Genomic DNA, 17,924 nt, shown 5'->3' with positions numbered 1-17,924 from the left:
CCCCTCATAGTGGGAATGAGGCTAATATTGTCGGGCTCAGAGTCTTAGCCTGAGCCAGATATTTAGATCTTTGTGGTCACAAAGACACAGGAGTAAGAGTTGGTACAGTGAGTATTTCTCATTTATTTTGTCATTCCAGTTCACATACTATATAATGGGAACATGCTAATATGTATATATGTGAGTAAACTGATTATCTTACGTGCCGTTACTAATAGGGCAGGTAATTTCCATTAGAGTGTTCTATGGAGCCTCCTCAGGTTGGCGAACCTTATTGAATTAGTAAATGTACCGCAGGTACCCTGTATTTACTGCTCCTTAGATTGGCCCTTACGGCTATGGTACGTCTGAGGGATCTTGATCATACATGTAGAAGTGTTTATTCTGTGTACTATTCCATCCACATTTTATATCTGTAGTATGACATTGTGTATGCTATTATGTATTGAAGGTAAATTTGAGTGCCAGTCTACTGTGAATCTCTTTCTCTTTTCTCTGTATTTGTTCACATTTCGATTCCTTGACTGTTCACCATCCAGCTTACTAATATAGCTGTTTTTGATGCCACTTAATACATTTGGGTCTTGAGTCTGCTAGGACAACCACTTTTTTTAGGGGCTCAATCTACTTACAAATGAAATGGGGCAAAATCCTTGATGGAGAAGGATTTAGGAGTGCTTGAATTCAGCAAGCTAAGCAATAGTGGCCAATGTCATGCAGTAGCTGCAAAGGCAAATAAAATCTTATCTTGCATTAAACAGTGAATGTGTGGAAGGGAAGTAAGCATAATTATGCCACTATATAAAGCATTAATAAGACCACACCTTGAATATAGAGTATAGTTTCTGGCACCACTCCATAAAAAAAGACATTATGGAACTAGAAAAAGTGCAGAGAAGAGCCACCAAATTAATAGAGAGTGGAAAAGCTTATTTAGATGAGAACAAATTAGATTTGTTTAGATTAAAAAAGAGGGTGTCTAAGAGGGGATATGATAACTATATACAAATATATTCAGAGTCAATACAATAAGCTTTCAAAAGAACAATTCATCCCAAGGTCAATACAAATGACACAGGATCATCCCTTAAGGTTGGATGAAAGAGGACTTCACCAGCAGGAAAGGGTTATTTACAGTAAGAGCAGTTAAAATGTGGAATTCTTTACCCATGGAGACTGTGATGACAGATACAATAGATATCTTTAAAAAACGGTTGAAAATCCTATTATAAAGGAAAGATATACGAATATACCAAATAAGTAAACATGGGAAGGATGTTGATCCAAGGAGAAATCTGATTGCCATTATTGGAGTCAGGAAGGAATTAATTTTTTTCCCTTATGAGACATCATTGAATAATGATTCACTGGGGTTTTTTGTTTGCCTTTACTTTGGATCAAAATACTGTAAATACAAATAGAGTATAAGTATCTGTCGGCTACATTGAACATACAGTAGGATGAATTTGATGGCAATATGTCTTTTTTCAACCTCATATACTATGGCTGTAACTATGTAACATTTTAATAATTTATATATTACTTTTGTAAAACATTAATACATAAATAAATGAATAAATAGTCCAACACAGATAGTTACATAGTAGATGAGGTTGAAATAGTTCATCAAGTTCAACCTATGCTAAATTTAGACGACAGATACTTATCCTATACTGTATTTCAATTCACAGTATTTTGATCCAATGATGTTTCAAAAGGGGAAAAATAACTTCCTTCTTTACTCCAAATAATGGCAATCAGATTTCTCTCTGGATCAACATCCTTCCCATGTTTACTTTTTTTGGTATATTCCTGTATAGTTTTCCGTTCTAAAAAGATGTCCAACCATTTTTTTAAGATGTCTATTGTATCTGCCATCACAGTCTCCATGGGTAATTAATTCCACATTTTCACTGCCCTTACTGTAAAGAACCCTTTCCTTTGTTGCTGGTGAAGTCTTTTTTTCCTCCAACCTTAAGGTATGACGCGCGTCCTTTGTACTGACTGCCCTTGGGATGAAACCTGTGTTCTGTATATATATGTACATATATTGAAGCTAGGGGTCCACAGAGCTGAATTTCTTTAATTTTAGCTCTGGGACCCCCATGTTTCCGGAGATACTTACCTCAATAGGGGGTGCTGGTATCTGCAGCCAGGGAACGTCTGTGCTTAACAAAATGGTGATGTTTTTAAATATCCTGTATGACATCATCCCTTGTGACTTCCTATTGGTCATCGTGACCTGGACATTTAAACTCCACAGAGATACTTGCACCCCCTATGGAGGTAAGTATCTCTGGAAGCAGAGTCTCCCCAGATCTGAAAGGACCGCAATTTAGATCCGGAGACCCCCTGCTTGAATCCTGGGGGGAAAAAACAAGTAAAAATATGCACCTCCTCGGACAGTAACTGCCGCGTTTGAGATGGAAAGGGCCCATTCTTCTGAATGAGACCACTCTCAGCATTAATTCTTCGGTGCCGTGATCGCATGGCACATACTGTATATACAAATATACTGTACTTCAAGTTTCAAAAGGATTTTCAATAACATTTCTGCCCAAATCAGTTTTAACACTAAACTGCTTATGTCTTAACAGCACATGGTGGTTTTTTACAAAATGATGTACTTTACCTTGTTTGTCATATTCTTAGTTTAATAAACATTTTCAGTTTAAAATAAATATGATTGTGCTTGGCACATTACAGTTTAACACTTATTAATATATTTGAAGCATTTAGTAAGCCGTATGAATTGTGATTGTTGATCTGTGCCATGCTCTTCTGGTACCAAAAACAAATCAGATCAACAAAATACACGCATCACTCAATATACAAAATTTACAGAATTGACAAATTAGGAAAGAAATTCGACATACAGAATGTTAAATTGACATTTACGAAATGTTGAATCTCTAAACTATACTTTTTTTGGGGGGGGGGGAGGGGGAATCGCACAATGCATGGTCTGTCATTTGTCCTAGCACAGTTCATACTGCTCTAGGTAGTTTGTGTGCACTTTTCATACTGAAATGGTTTCCCTACGCTCTTCATTTCGACAATTATTATTCATATATTATCATACACTTATCGATTTCTCAATATATATGTGCTTAAAATTTTTTACTGCATTCTTGAGTGTGATTTTACTATGTGTGTGGGCTTTTTTTTCTTTCTGTAGGAACGCATCTCCAGTTATATAGTGGAAGTCAAGGGGGAAATAGATTTCGATAATTTCGCTTAATGGACAAACTTACAGGAAGGTATCTCGAGAGATGCCTATACTGTATATGTGTAGTTATTAGTGTTGTACTTTTTTTTGTTCAACATTGTTTGCATGACAAAATATAATTTCTCCAATGCCTAAGTAGAAATGGAATTCAGAATGACATTTACAAAGTGACAACTGTGGACATGTGTGCATAAAATTCTTGGTGGGCTTTGCAGCAAATACTTTTCAGACTACGGTTCCTGCGCTAGGGAAAAACAAAAACAGCTCATGCATTTACTGAAAAGTGTGTTAGCATGGTCTGTACAACCGTTACATCTCATTTAAGGAAGTACTTTATCAGTTTCTTCATGGTTGTAAATATTCTTTTGAAGAAGGTTTTGTTTTTTGTTAAAGTTGTTGTATGTTTATATAGGGCATCTAACAAAAATTAGGTTAAAGTGACCCAAGTGTTCTCAGTTTTTATCAGTGGTTACTTTATTTGTTTATTTTACAATGCACTTCAAACACATGCAGCTGTCTGGGTGGCTGCCGATGTCCATACTCTGTTTCTTCTTTACTTCTTTACTTGACAAACTGGAATGCAGAATACTGTGTTGATAAATACATTTAGGTTACATGAGGTAAGCTAAAGTTGTGTCACATATATAAGAATTTATATATATTTTTTACTTGATCACAGATATGCCAGCTTCATCGTTATTTCAGCTTTATTTATTTCCATCTGCCTGGCAATATTTACTCAAATAATGAATATTTTCATGTTGCACTTCACTTGGATTAAATACTTTATATATAGAATATTTTTTTTTTTACATTGAACCAATAGCTACAGCCAAGCTGATTTTGATTGCAGTAGAACATTTCAGTTACTACTTCAATACTGTACTGTGCACTTACTATTACAGCTACGGTACTACTATTACAGAGTTACTTGGGTTTTTCTTGCAACTGGTCTTTACAATACCCTCATTAAATAAATATTAACAAAGAATATATCTGGGTATGTTTTACCAGATATGCTCCTCCTGGTCCCCTGACCCCACTTTATATCCTTATTACCCAACAATCAAAGACTACATGGTCACTTCTTGTGTATATATATATATATATATATATATATACATATACATATATATATATATATATATATATATATATATATATATATATATATATATTTCAATTGGTGTCTTTCAACATTTTAGTATCTATAAATGTATCAAATATAATAAATTGCCCTTTTGTCATGCTTTGTCCAATCACCAGTAAATAATTGGTAAATGAGCACCAGGCTTAAGGTTAATGACACATTAAAAAGTGTTATAATGACACATTTCGTTTATATAAATGTCTCTAATTCATAGTTTAACTAAAAAAAAACTTATTGTGGGGACATTTACATGTCTCAGACAGGTCTACCATCCTGTCTCCCCATTATCTCTTCGTATACAATGCTTTCACTGCAGCCAGAGATCCTGGGTAACGACATGCAAATGAGCACTCAGTGTGTCACCTTTTGCTTCTTGTCCATATTAACATGGACCCCCATAAGTTTGTCTGCCTTTATTATACAGATTTTTCAGCACAGCGTTGGTTAAAAAAAATACATAGTCAGTAAACCTACTCACAGAGCTGTTTCACCCTTTTGGGTTTCAGTGTGAAGGTCAGCTATACTATGCTATCCAATGCGAAGCTGGTAGTGGGTATAACCAGATACAAAACAAGTTATGGTGAGTACACAAGTGACAAAACCCCTCCAACATACTTTGTACAGTAAATTAAAAATACCACTTGTGGGTACAGCAGCGGCCCCTTTTAACCTCCTACATACCCGTAAAAATGCGGGGATGTTCTCCGTTTGTCACGGAGTTTCAGCCGCATTGACGAGACAGCGCCCGCGGCGCCCAAAACGGCCGAAAACGGCCCGCATCTGCCCGCGATTTTAAAAATCGCGGGGAAACGGCCGCAGGAGGTTAAAGGCGGCCGCCACTGTACATTTGCATGTCTCAGATACCTCTGCATCCCTGTCTTTCCCCATTACCTCTTAGCATAAAATCCTTCTCTGCAGTCAGGGATCCTGGGTGATGACATGTAAATGAGCACTCAGTGTGTCAAATTTTCCTTCATATATTTTGTTAATATGGACTCCTATAAACTTCTGAACACAAAGGAAATCTGTTTTTAATATTAAGTGGATGTAAATAATTACATCTAAAAATGTATGCCCTTCAATGGTAGAAACATCAATGCTGAGCAGGCAATCAGTAAAAATACATTTCTGTCACATGGTAAAAGAATTCAATGGATAGATGTGCCCTTACAAGATGTAAAAGAAATAACAGCTTATCTAGCAGTGAGCACAGGTTCTCTGGTGCGGTCTTGGGTAGATTCTCTGGCCTGTTGTGTAATAATGTCCACCTTGCCCGTGACTACGAGCCTAGTGACGTCACTTAGCAACTTCATCAGGGACAGAGAATCTACTCGAGATCAAGACCTGCCAGATTAGCTATTATTTCTTTTGCATCTTGTAAGGACACATCTATCTATCCATTTAATTACTTTACCAAGTGACACAAATGTGTTTTTACCTATTGCTCGCCCAGCAACGATGTGCTAAAAACAAGTCTTCTAATCTCAAGTTCTACACCAGAGATTCATAGCCCCAAATAAGTCTTACTTTTCATTAAAGAGAACACTCTTGTTTTCTCCAATTTATATTCTAAACAAAATGCCTATATACACAAGAATACACTCAAAAATACAACTTTAAAGAAACATAAACATAATGGGGCTTATGTTGTTAATTTGGTGGCAAAAAAACGTCACCATCCATATATGTACCAAAGAAAAAAATCCCATTGGAATTAATAGGATTTTTTCTTTGATCCATCTGGGGGAATGATTTTGCCTCAGAATTACCTCACCTTTGCATTGGGGTATACCGTATGTATCAAGTCAATCATTCTGTGCTTTCTAGTAAGGAAACCCATTTATTTTGCATGTCGTGTTATTGAATGGTATTACAATTCCTAGACAAAAAGGTGCATTTTAGATTAAAAAAAATTGCAAACAACTTTATTACTTTCTTATACTGTACTTACAGTACCGACACACTTTATTGCAGTGTGGTCGGTACCGCAAGCCGGGAGATTTCCCGGCTTGCTAGTGGCCGCCCCTCGGCGTGCCGCGCGTCATAGACGCGCGGTCACGCGTCTTCGGGAGCGTGCGCCCCCTGCATGCGCGTCCAGGGCTCCCCGAGGGAGCCCTGGTGTCCCGCGATCTGCGGGACGGCGGCAGGGGGTTCCGGGGGACCCGGCGGACCCGGCAGCGGTAGGGAGAGCGCCCCGATCGGAGGGCGCTCTTCCACTGCTTCGGCGCGCGCCCGTCACACTCGGGCACGCGCCAGGCTACTGCTGCGGCCAAGAACGGGCAAATGCTCGAATAAACTTGGCCGCAGCAGTAAACATTCAAAACCTTCAGGAAACCCTTGTAATGAAGGATATGAATCATAAAGGAGCATGAAACTTGAACAGAGACTTGAACAACTTGTTCAGTTGATTATTTGCTATGCTGCATATTTAGTTATCTCCATTTTCTCTCACAAGGTCAGTAATGCCATGATCTTTGGCATAGTGTTTACTGTACTCTCTCACAACCCTCCTCTTCTTTTCACCCCCCTCCTCCTCTCACCCCTCACCTCTTCCTCTCACTTAGCTGGCTTTGGTGGAGCAGGGCAGCGGAGGTGAATGGTGGCAGCAGAGGACTGAGGACCACGGGAGCGGAGCAGGGCGACACAGGAGCAAGGAAGCTGGCGACGGGAGAAGAGCCCTGAGAACCATGTGAGCGGAGCAGGGCAGCACAGGAGTAAGGCCAGGGATGAGCTGCACTGTAGCAGCGGCAGACACCGGAAGTCAGTAAAGACTTTCGGGTCAGACCGCTGTGGCTCACTTCCCCGGTCTTCTTCCTGTGTCGCCCTGCTTTGCTGACATGGCCCTCAGTGCTCTTTTCCTGCTGCCAGGTGTCTTACTCCTGTGCCGTCCTGATCTGTTTGTGTTGTCCTCAGTCCTCTTCTTCTGCCGCCACCCGCCCTACTCGCCAGGTGGTAATATCAACTCGCCACAGGTGAGCATATTTGTCGAGCCCTGTGTGTGTGTATATGTGTGTGTGTATATATATATATACAGTATATATCTATATCTATCTGTACCGTGTTAGCCAAGCGTAATAATCAAAAATGAATAGACGATACCGTTCTGTGGCTAACAAAATGCTTTTATTTGTGCGAGCTTTCGAGATAGACTGATCTCTTCTTCTGGTCATAAAGTCATAAATCGCATACTGCACAGGGGGAGCGATAGGTTTCAGTCACAGATAACATTCCAGGATGCACTTTTTTTAAGTAAAACCCTTTCTTGCTTTATCTATTGTAACACCGCTGGAAGAAGAGATCAGTGTATCTCAAAAGCAGCCTGGAGCCCCTTGGCGACGGGGCACCTAACCGCAGGGGCTAGGCTCCCCTCTCTTTCCTCCCCCACACCTTTTGGTCCCCTCTCCCCTCCAGCATGGCTGGATTGCATGTTGTTTCCCCTCCCCTTCCCCAGTGTCACGCGGGGGGGGGGAGGGGGGTGGGAGCTAAGGGGATTCAAAGGAGCGCAGGGGAAGGAAGGCAGTCTGGTCCCTGAAAAGCAGTTCCCGCCCACCTGTCCCTTTGTTTGTGAAATACAATGACAATCATATAATATATTGTACACTATGTTGTATTTTCTTCCTTTTCAGAAATAAGTATACATGGGAAGGATGTTGATCCAGGGAGTAATCTGATTGCCAATTCTTGGAGTCAGGAAGGAATTAATTTCCCCCCTTATGAGAGATCATTGGAGGTTATATGACTGGGGTTTTTGTTTACCTTCCTCTGGATCAAAATACTGTAGGTGAGGATAAAGGATAAAGTATCTGCCTAAATTTAGCATAGGTTGGACTTGAAGGACGTACTTGTCTTTTCAACCTCATCTACTATGTATCTATGTCTGCCATGTTTGAGGTGGGCATTCCATGACGTGTTGCCTACGTCACGGCGGCTGTTGTGGGGGGAGGGGGGAGGTGTGCGTTAACCTTGCCAGTGGGGGCTCTGTTGTTCAGATAACCCCTAAAGCCTTGTGGCGGCTGGGGGTAGCGAGTCGGCAGGGCTCATTTGTGCATGATTCCCTGGGCCCAGTATCGCTTAACGGCCGGGCCATCGGGCACCCGGCTTGGTGGGTCTTGCGGGCCATGGTTGGGGTGCCATCAGCCATTACCTGGGGAGAGAGCACGCTGGCAGGGTTGGCACTTATCAGGGTTTATTTGTGTAAATAAAGCCGTGGCCTTTGTACCTCCAGATCTTTGTTGTGTGTTTATTTATATGTGGGTTGGGGGAGGGGAGCTTCCTCGCAAGCTCCAAGGTCAAGCTCGCACAAATAAAAGCATTTCGTTAGCCACAGAACAGTATCCTCTATTCGTTTTTGAATTTATATATATCTGAATTATCTGCATAGAGATGATACCTAAAGCCAAAAGAATAGATGAGGTCACCAAGTGATAGTGTGAGAGAGAAGGTGAAGTCCCAGAACAGAACTCTGAGGTACACAAATAGACAGATCAACCGGAGACGTAGACATGTTGGCAACCGAACTGTGTGATTTAAGATGATTTTTTATCATGTATACAGCCTTGATGGAAGAATTTTAAGCATAAATGTGTTTTGCAGTGTTCTGTATTTGGCTTAAATCCAAACCGTATTAATTTGTTTTCCCACTTGTATTTAGTTACCAGAATGTGAAAATATTCCGAAAACAAAAAAAGCAACTACAACTACAAATTAAATATTTTCATGCAGAGAATCATTTTAGGCAGGATGTGGCATTCATAAAATGTATGCAGTGTATATGCACTTAAAAACAGACGGATAAAGAAAACTCATCTATTTTATCTTTATTTAATAAATTCTTTGATTTGTTAGGTTATTTTATCTTGCTGCATTCAGTAACATATTTGTTTATGAAATAAGACTAATTATATAAAATAAGTAATTTGTAATAAAAACAAAAATTAAACAGGATGGCTCTGTTTATTTTAAAATAAAGCCAAGCAAACATGTAAGTAATGCTTCAGATAGCTCAACTGAAAACCCTATCTACTAAATTATAGGTTTTTACAATTGCACTAAACTGTGTGGGGGCAAATTGATTTTTTTCCCCCTGCCATTTTCTACTTTGAGATGGAGCCAAGTACAAATTACACCGTTAAATCTCTCTGTTTACACCAGGGGTGATGAAATTATCTAAAAGGGACTGGCTTGTGTTTGATCTATTATGATGCAAGTGAGAATCAATCTCAGCAGGGTACTATTTAAAGAGGGGGAGTATGCCTCAGGAGCAGCTGGACTTGTATAATTTGTTTTAAATGCTGTATTTTTTTTGCTATCTTTCTCTCAGATCTATGAAATGTGCTAGAGCACAAGGGTTACAAAATCTATTCACATTTGATGCATATTAGGTTGCAGAAATACTATTCTGAAATGCACTCAACATTTTGCATGCGATTACAAGTCAGCTACATATGGTAGCATAGCAAAGTAAGGATTTAGCAAAATAAATACTAGGAGTAAGCAATGTCCAAGATTTTTTTGTTAACTTTTGCAAGCTGGCGGGAGGGATTGGAATGGGAGCTCATAGATTCACTTAGTCTATTTATTGGGTAGCAAATGGAAAAGCAAGTACACCGACGAGAAAATAAATTCCACCCAAGTTTCAAGATACCACATTTTTTGTCTGAATAAAAAAATGCATTGATTGCCAAGATCATGAGACCAGTTAAACTTTGCTGACTTTGGTTCACTTCAGTGCTAATAGAGGTTTCACCCCTAACATCCATTATAGAGAAAACGTTTTGTGTTGTCATCTTAAAAGCATGTTTGAAGATTTTACTTCAAGAGCCATCAAATTCCTAATGAATTGGCTTTTGAACAGGATGTGTTCAGCATTGATTTTAACTTCCAAAGTGGATTTTACATTTATCTTTATGCAGTGTAGTGTGTGCTGGTGGGTGGATGTGCCTATTAAGTCGTAAATAACCTTTAGGTTTTGCATCTTTTGTTTAAATTACACTTTCTGTTGTTGTAAAGTTACTATTTACCTCAACTACAGAATCTTTCATCCACTCTCTTTACAACTGATCATTGTACCTTCTCCTCTAATACAATTTTACTATTTGCTAGGTGTGAATGGAATGTAAACCAATTCTCGTCACCCCAAAGAAATGAATCCACTGTGATCAAGTGCAGTGTACTTTAATGTATTATCAGTTTTATTAAGTGTATAGTATTTATGCCATTGTGTGTGTTGTGTAAATTTGTAGAAATAGTCTTATTGATGATTAACCATTTGTAACTTATACATATAAATTTACTATATTTTAATCTATAGAATTGTTCAGAATGTGTTAGGTATTTTTTTCAATAGCATTGCTTGGCCTTTTCGATTTAATTTGCAGTTAATAAATGATTCTTTTGTAGTGTGTGTGTGGCGTGTGTGTAGTTTTTTTAAAGCTCACATTTACAATAGATTATAGTTCTCTGCTGAGGGTAGTTACCCATAAAGTTCCCTTTCCTATTGCTTTGAAAATATTGACCTATGTTAAACTTGAACTGCATATTGAGTGTCAGTGAAAGGAGAGCAGTGCCATTTATTAAGCAACAGTGAGGACATTTTTTAAAATCCTGTTTCTTAGATGGGTCTAAAATTATCACACAGCCAGTAAAAGACCTGGATGAACAAAGCCGGGTTTCTTTCTGTTTGCATGTCCCTTTCACCCCCCAAGAAAGCATAACCTTCCAAAATGGTATATTAAACTTAGTGTGAGCCTTTAAGGCAGGGAAGTTAAGGGGCACCCTTCATATTTGTTTGAGAAAAGTCTTCTTTTTCACAATTAATAATGTATTTGTTTTATTTGTATAACATACATTACATATAATAGTACAGTAAAGAAGCAGTATCAGCCAAGTTTAAAATAAAAATCAACAATTACGTGAGTATAATTATATGGTTTGGGTTAAATAAAGGATAAAGTTTAATTTATTACAGTAAAATAACAGGAATGATTTTAATATTCTATTACATTGTATTTTTCTTTATTTCACCTTCTATAGCTAATTCTCTCCAGAGAAACTAATTATAACAATGTAATTACCCAATGTTCTATACTTGGAGTATATAAAAATTAATCTTTTTCCAGAATAGTCTTGCGTTCTACGCATAAGCAAAGATGGAGCAATCTCAAGGGCCTTTGCTGGAATGCTCCGTTAGCTAAGGAAGAGAGCTTATAGTCATTGTGGCCAGGTAACCATGGTCTACATTGTCTTCATTGGTATTTCCATGCATGTCTGTAATTATGCATTTGTTTTGTAGAAGTAGTACTTTTAACAGTCAATGAGAGGCACTTTTGTTTGCTCCCCTTGGCACGAATACAATGAATAGTACAAGTTAGATGCATCTTGCTGTGAGGCTAAAATTCTCAAGATCCTAATTGGTTTGAAGTGGCCTGTTGTCTATTCAGGTTTTTTTTTTCAAGTCATGTACAGTCGTGTCATTACTCATTAGGGTTTTGTTTCAAGCATTTAATTAAAGGTGTAGTTAATCCTAGGACATATAGTATCTGAAATAAAGGCAGAGGTAAATTAAATGAGTTACTGTAAATGTAGGTGATTGGTATACATATTAGTATTTCAATGTTTGAATAGTAACAAACTGCCTGATTGGTCTAAGTAATTTCTTTTATACATAACTTTCAATGTTTGTATAATAACAAATTGCCTGGGAGACTTTTAACAATCTGTACCAAATATATGTAATTGTAAGAACAGTTTTTGTTATTTGTTTGTAGAGTTATTATGATGCCATCAATGATTAAACAAACAAGAGTTTAACACAATAAAAATCTAATAAGAATTGATTTCATAGGACCCCCCAAAAATGAAGGATACATAAAATGTCTACAAGAGACAACATTTGTGCTTTAAAGCAATCTTTGAAATTTTCAAAGGAAGCTGATTACATTTTGTAAGTTTTTTAAATGTATTTTGCTTCCTAGGAAGCTTACACCTAAATGAGTCGTGGATACCCCACTTTTCCTCCCCTTCTTCCCCCAATAAGAGACATGACCACATAAAATACACCACACTGTACAGTGTATGGGGTATAACGTCCATAGCTTTTATTAATTCCAATTTTTAACCCTTGTGTAAACCCTATAAACAGGACCATGCTAGCTGCGCGTGGCAGTGTCTTGAGCCCACGCATTCGTGTGGCTCGTAACCCCCCTCCCCCCTGCTGGCCAGATAACCGGCTCAACCACCATGATAATATATTCCAAACGGGTCTTACACCATCTGCCCAAAACAAACCAGGGCATTAGCCAACCATCTGCGAAGGACTCAGTCTGGAACCCACAAAACCGCTGCCAGCTGTGACTAATAAACATGAAACAAGACACCAACGTTACTTACAGGCATACCACGGTTTAAGGACACTCACTTTAAGTACACTCGCGAGTAAGGACATATTTTCAATAGCCCCATGCCCCTGTGTCCGTACGCTAGCTTCGCGAGTACAGACGTATTCTGCCCTACAGACCGCCATAGTAGTGACGCGCTGATTCCCCACGCCCAATAGGCAAACGGCAGCTCTCGCATGCTCCTGTCAGCACGTCCTGAACAGCAACACCGGCTCCCTACCTGTACCGAAGCATCGATAAGTGGGAAAAAAGGCAGTGCTTCGCTTTAAGTACATGTTCGCTTTACGTACATGCTCTGGACCCTTTGCGTACGTTAATGCGCGGTATACCTGTACTTCACCTGTTACTTTGATTTCTATTCCTTTTTTATTTTTTAAATAAATGGAAGTACATTGCAAATATACAGAGATATACCACGCATATAATCCCCCAACACATTAACAACCCATAATTACGCCCTAACGGGACACTGTTGTTGCCAACCAAAAGGCAGGAGGGTGGGCGGGAATCACAGCTCAGTAGTTGGATGGGGTGGGCAACACCGATCATTGGCCGCCCATTTCCTAGGGCTCATGGCTAACTGTATGTAGAGTGGTAATGTGCAGCCATCACAAATAAAGTGCTCTAGGACAGGGGTGGCCAAACTTCTTGAGCTGTGCCCCCCTGCCCGGCAGCCGCAGCGTTCGCGCCCCCCCCCTCTCCAAGGACTCTGCTTTAAATGACGTCGCGGGTCATGTGACATCACGTGACCCCACTGCGTCATTTGACGTGCGTTGCCATTGCGACGCATCGCCGAAGTCCCAGAAGAGAGCAGGTAAGGGAGTTAGAGGCCTCACGCCTCCCCTTGCATTTAATTTAAATGCCGTGGGGAAGAGCGTGGGGCCTCTGTAACCACCGCGCCCCCACTAGAAATCCCCCAGTTTTTGCACCCCTGTTCTCGAAGACCTCAGTTGTTTTGTGATGGGATTCTTGTAATCTCCTTTTTTGCATTTTTACATGGAGGTTTATTGTAGGAGGAAAGAAACCGGTAACATAAAATCAACTACTGTGGGCGCAGAAACAGAAAAAAAAGAAACCAGTTTCGTTTTAAAATACTCTATCAGCTAGTTGCAAGTTGTAGTCACCGTTGTTTAAGTTGTAAACTCTAATTGGTCTATTTGCTAGCGATGATATGATTTGTTCACGAATTAGATGAAACGTCTTTTTATTTTTGCTGAAAATTCACAGGCATTACAACAGGTTTGGAAAAATCCTGGGCGATTGGTCCCCTAAAATGCGCCACTAACTCCAACAAGCAAAGGAAGGAGGGAGGAGAAGCAAGGAAATATTGAGCTCTCCGGGGCTGTGTCAGAGTATCTGTGAATATCTGTCTGTGTGTCATGACATTTTTTTACCAAATGTCACAAAATTCAAGAAATAAAACGTGAAATTAAGACATTCGCACAACTTTACTATTTACAAAAGCTGGGATTCTCAAATAGGGAGTGCTGACACCCTGGCATGTTACAACGCAAAGCTAGGTGTGTTATAAAAATGTAAAGAGCAATACAAAGGGCCAAATCCACAAAGCTTCGTTAAAACAAGAATCATAAAGCCACATTACTTAAACAAGTAATAAACGTTATTTTCCCATAGGTTAACATATATCAACAAAACTAATTACAGGCATACCCCGCATTAACGTACGCAATGGGACCGGAGCATGTATGTAAAGCGAAAATGTACTTAAAGTGAAGCACTACCTTTTCCCCACTTATTGATGCATGTACTGTACTGCAATCGTCATATACGTGCATACCTGATGTAAATATGGCATTTGTAACAGGCTCTATAGTCTCCCCGCTTGCGCACAGATTTGGTACAGGTAGGGAGCCGGTATTGCTGTTCAGGACGTGCTGACAGGCGCATGCGTGAGCTGCTGTTTGCCTATTGGGCGACATGTATTTTACTCGCGAGTGTACTTAAAGTGAGTGTCCTTAAAGCGGGGTATGCCTGTATACACAAAAGCAATGGCCATCGCATATCTCATTAGCATAGGCTTGACATCACGTTACAAAGCTATAGCGCATATGTGCAAAAAACATCTTAATGCGTATACGCGCAAACTCATAAAAACACACATGCGTTAACGAAAACTAACACACATGCACTGACTAATGTATGCACTCACATACAGTATGCAGCATAAAAAACACGTTAGGCCTAAATTATACCAGACACTGTAGAGCGATCCGGTGACGTCATCGTAGCGATGTCACCGGGAGACATGTGCGCATGCAAAAGCGATTTGTAGATTTGTAGCACTACTGCAGAGGAGACATGACCATTAGATGCACTGTGATTGGCCGTGCAAATGACGTGACGCGGCCGTTGTCAAAATCTCAAATCTCTTCATGAGACAGACGCTTTGCAGTACGTCACGGTGCTTACGTCACGATTGGTATGTGCGCTTTCATTGTATTATATTGCTTTGTTTTGCAGCCGCGCTGCACCGTGCCACGCGGCGTCGCCGGCACAATCATGGCCTTATGCTTTTAAATTGGGAATTTCCAAATTGGCTGGTGTTTGTGTTCAGCGTCTCCTCAATCTCCTGTGTTCTCTCCTCCACTATTGCATGACGTCACTTCCGGGATGTTGTCGGATCACAGCTCAGTTTCGGGAAAAGAGGACCACCTCCAATGCAACTTGATGACTTTAAACTCATTGAAAGTTGATAGTAATCTGTGTTTTTTTTATTCTAAAATAGATCAATTGATCCATTTTCTCTTGACTGCAGTAATACTAAATAACCCTTTTCATTCAAACAGAGCTATTCCAGAATAAAACAGACACAGATCTGGAAGGAAATGGCCATTGCATTTATTAAATATTCCTTGCCAGCAAAACAACAACAAGTAACATAACTATAAAACACACCCATAACCAAGCCACTGACCCATAGGCCAAGTGGGGACATAACCACTATATTATACCAAATGTTAGCGCTAATGCATACCGCCAAGCGGTGACACTACTTTCCCGAAACACAAACAGGATTAAAACCTAATCCATCTTTCAAAGCTTCCCCAGCTGGCAAGGAAATCCCACAGCTGTGACAATAATGTATAATATATAACTCCATGAAATAACACAGGTTACAGTAACCGTAATTTCTTTTATTTACAATACACAAAATAAGAATACATGTATGTAACAGGGACTTATCCCTGTTTAAATAAAGCAGCCTCAGAGCTGTGAGAATGAAGTAGAGAGAGAGTTAACAGCCACTGAATTAACTAGTCTCCATCTGGACTAATGAGAGCTCTGTAAAAAGCCTCATGTGAGACACAGGAGGGAGATTCCTTAGCTCACATTTGGGCTGACATAAGGAGAAGGCTGCAGAGATTTTCCTTAGCCAACAACTGGGCTGACCCGAGGAAAAGATGATATTTTGATGTACACAGAAGGACTGTATGCTGACCGCAAGGGGACAAGACCTCTATAGCTGGACATGGACATTTCCATAGCACACACGGGTGCTGACCCAGGGGAGCAGAGAGACGTTCCCTTACAGATACAACAACAGAAACATATGAAATTTTTCTTGTGGACTGGGGTATGTGTGTGTGTATATGTGTGTGTATATAATATATATATATGTATATATATGTATATATATATATGTGTATATATATATATATATATATATATGTGTATATATATATATATGTATATGTATATGTATATATACATATACATATACATTACATATACATATATATATATATACATATATATATATATACACATATATATATATATATATATAGTGTTTGGGGTGGTAACTAGCTTAGCTAGCCACCAAGTTAGAGAGGGCTGGATTAAAGATTTAGATAGTCTTCAAAGCGGAGTAGGCCTTTATTTTGTTTATTTTTATTGTTTTGCCTTGTTAAAGGAACAGGCGCAATAAAGCCGGGATTTTATTTCACCCTTATCAGTCTCCATTAAATATACCTATGCACACATCTCTTACAAAGTATAAAGCCACATAGAACAAATGGATGGTGGGAAACTTACTCTCCTTGCAACTACTGTACCACAAAATGGTGGACCCACACTGTTTCCAGGTACCCAACTGCCCACTAAGTCCCACCTCAATAACACTGACCAATCCCAAAACCTTTTCTACCTTCAAACCAACCATTACACTTTTGTTAACCCCTCAGCAGCTGTCACAGGAGACCAGGCCATTTACAACTTTTTACCAGGATCATGCATTGAGCAAAACGAGTTAATTAAATAAATTGTAAATTTATTCATAGGAAAAGGCAAACACAATGTTACACAAACTACTGTACAGCAAAAAGACACACTTACTTGGGAATTGGAGTTGAAAAATTATACTTTCCTAGGTGTAGGGGCTTAATAATCCAAAGCTTACCCTAAAAAGTCTTGGAACTGAAATCAACCTGCAGTTCCAAATGCCACAGCTCCCCTCTCTCCAAAGGGCTGGAATTCACTTGGTACTTAGAATCTTAGAAAACTTTGAGAGACCTTGGAAAACACTGGAAAACACCAACTCTCTAATGGGTGCAAGGGGTTATAACTTTCATTCAAAAAATACTATAGCCCAATCCAAAGCGTGAGAAATTTCTCCGCCGCCAATCAGAGCTGGTAGACAGGGTTACCTGGAAATCTGAATGAACCAAGGAACATGGGCAATTTGGCACCTTTGGCCCTTGTTCCCTCAATGCCACCCGTGGTGACAGGCTCCTGTCAGTCTGGTGCCGTTCCCCCCCTCCCCCCATTTCCCCCCTCCTCCCGTCCAACCCCTCCTCCCGTTCCCCCCTCCCCCCGCTTCCCCCCGCTTTCCCCGCCTCCCCCCGCTCCCCCCATTCCCCCCTCCCCCTCACCCCCCCTCCGACTCCCCCCCTTCACATCACAAGACCCCCCAAATTTACTCAAAAAAGTGTTTCCAACGTGTTTTTTCACTTCACTTAGTAGTAAAAAGCGGGGAGTGGCCATACTAATTAAACAAGGCACCCCATTCAATCAAAATAGAAGCGGACCCAGAGGGTAGATTTTTGGTGGTATATGGCTCACTAGCGGGCTCGGCAATTGCCCTGATTAACGTATACGCCCCTAACGAGAACCAAATAGAGTTTTTAAC

At 39.9% G+C, this 17,924-nt stretch overlaps 1 long non-coding RNA gene across 1 annotated transcript in view; it reads left to right on the top strand.

The window, feature by feature from the left end:
- The window catches only part of LOC142494529 (uncharacterized), a 384,192-nt gene that overhangs the window by 56,277 nt on the left and 309,991 nt on the right, over positions 1 to 17,924 (top strand). The gene's annotated exons all lie outside the window — the stretch shown is intronic.

Source organism: Ascaphus truei, chromosome 5, assembly GCF_040206685.1.
Source record: "Ascaphus truei isolate aAscTru1 chromosome 5, aAscTru1.hap1, whole genome shotgun sequence".
Classification (NCBI taxonomy): Eukaryota; Metazoa; Chordata; class Amphibia; order Anura; family Ascaphidae; genus Ascaphus; species Ascaphus truei.
The sequence above is the reverse complement of the archived record's forward strand: the minus strand, read 5'-3'. Positions and strand labels throughout refer to the sequence as shown.